The sequence below is a fragment of the Macadamia integrifolia genome, chromosome 4 (assembly GCF_013358625.1).
Source record: "Macadamia integrifolia cultivar HAES 741 chromosome 4, SCU_Mint_v3, whole genome shotgun sequence".
Classification (NCBI taxonomy): domain Eukaryota; kingdom Viridiplantae; phylum Streptophyta; class Magnoliopsida; order Proteales; family Proteaceae; genus Macadamia; species Macadamia integrifolia.
The window spans coordinates 31,560,217-31,562,479 of NC_056560.1; the positions used below are offsets into that span (position 1 = coordinate 31,560,217).

Consider the following 2,263-nt stretch of genomic DNA (forward strand, 5'->3'; position numbering starts at 1 on the left):
TTTAAAAAATAATAATAAAAAAATAATAAAATTAGTGAACTACGGTGTTATCATTTTTGGTTTTCTATCAAAATGGTTTGAAACTCTTTTTGGTTGGATTCTTACTGCTGAGGAATTTTTTTGGCTTCAAAAATCTTGACATTCCTATTTTTTTTATGGGGATAGAAATACTAAATTTTTCCATTCAATTTATAAAGCCAATCAACACAAAAGGAAAATTTCTTTTATCACAACTGTCGATGGGTCTAATGTGTCTAATCCTGCTTTGATTGCCAATGAGTTCACTGGTTTGCTGAAGCAACTATTCACATCTTCTAACACCCTTGACCCATTGAAAGTCTTTTTCCCCCATTACAGGGTATAGACTTTTCATCTCTTACTCACAACCCGCCCTTTGAGGAGGTTGATATGTTGTCTTTTCTATTGGCCCTCTTAAGGCTCCTGGAGGTAATGGATTTCAAGTAATTTTTTACCAAAAATTCTGGAACCTTATATCTTATGACCTAATGCATTTTGTCAACTTGTTTTTTGACTCTGGGTACCTTCCACCTGATTCCAATCACACCCTTGTGTATCTAATCCCGAAAAAAGACAATGCTTGTGTGGTCTCGAAATTTTGACCCATTAGCATGTGTAATGTTTCTTACAAGATTATGGCTAAAATTTGTGCTATCAGGCTTAAAGTACTGTTGAAAGATTTTATTTCCCCATATCAGGCTGCCTTTGTGCCAAGAAGACAGATCTCTGACAATATAATTCTCGCACAAGAGGTCTTTCATTCTTTGAAATGGAAAAAAGGTAACAATGGATTTATGGCCATTAAATTGGACATGGTGAAAGCCTATGACAAACTGGAAGGGAATTATCTTCTCTGGATATGGATCCTCTGTAGCGCACCCTTGTGCTACACGATATGTGGCGCCAGTTGTAATGGTGACCCATGGATGATTTTAATCCAACAGTGAAGATCCCTCAGGGAAGAAAAGGATTTTTGTACATGCATTGCAGGGTATGGATTTAAGAGAACAGCCTCACAAGGTACAAGAGAGGAGAATCACCCCTTTTTTTGCGATATTCCAGCCTATTTTCTTTATGCAATTCCACCATTTTTCTTAGGCGACCTCTTGGTGGGTGTTCATCTGGTCCTTTGATAAACCTAATTGGATCAGAAAATGAGAGGTTTATGAGTTGAATCCTCCATAAAATTATTGATTTGTTTTAGCTTTAATGGCTGAACAGTAATTTGTGAGTAATTCTCAAAAAATTAGACCACAGATGTCAACAATGGCTTCTTCAGAAAGTGAGCTTTCAAGTTTGCAATCACGAGGTCGGCCATGTCTTTATCAGTTTTCCAAGGATTACTCCCAACATCACCACTTTCTCAAGCTTAAACATTCTTTGGGCACCTCACACTCCTTCTCGAACACATCCAATCCAGCCCCTCCCAATCTCCCTTCAACTAGCGTAGCCAGAAGCTCTGGTTCATCGATATGGTGCCCTCGCCCAATGTTCATTATATTCCGCTTTGAACCCACTGCGTCAATCACTTCCCTGTTCACAATGTGTTGCATCTCACTCATCAAAGCACGCGCATCGCAATTAGCAACCATATCCACAATGTTCGAACAGTGCTTGTAATTTATCGCATTCGAGATCGATTTCTCGGATTGCAGGACCCAAAGGCTTATGCTTTCCTCACAATCGCAGAACCGATCCTTCCAGCCCAAAATTCCGACTCTTTCGCCGTTGAACTTGGTGTTTAGCTCCATATCCCCTTTGGTCGCCCAATATCCACTCCTAGCGTAAGGATCATGCTCGCAAATCCTTCTACATATCGCTAGGATCAAAGCCATGGTTGTGTTGGTGATGCAGTCGGCGAGCACATTAGGGTGTCAGTAACCCACTCCCTTGCAACACATCTGTAAAAACCCCTCTCTCCCATCGAAGATTGACTTACGTTGATTTGAAAAAATCCACGTGTTGCCATTACAGATGCGCTATACATCATGTAGTGCACTCTTGCGCTATAAAGGATCCGAATCCATCTTCTCTCCATTTTCAAAATTCTTGGTTTTGGCCACAAATGGGAGGAGTTAATCTCCAAATTGATTGCAACCACATCTTTCTCAATCAAACTATTTGGCTCAGCTTTAAACCATTTCTCCGCATCAAGAGGTATTCGGCAGGGTTGTCCACTTAGTCCTTTCTTGTTTATCGTTGCAATGGAAAGACTTTCTCGGCTTCTTTCTACCTACAGAGTTCT

At 40.2% G+C, this 2,263-nt stretch overlaps 1 pseudogene; it reads right to left on the reverse strand.

Annotated features, from left to right (window-relative positions):
• Positions 1 to 1,264: 1,264 nt before the first annotated feature.
• LOC122076398 lies at positions 1,265 to 1,892 on the reverse strand (annotated as a pseudogene).
• Positions 1,893 to 2,263: the final 371 nt, after the last annotated feature.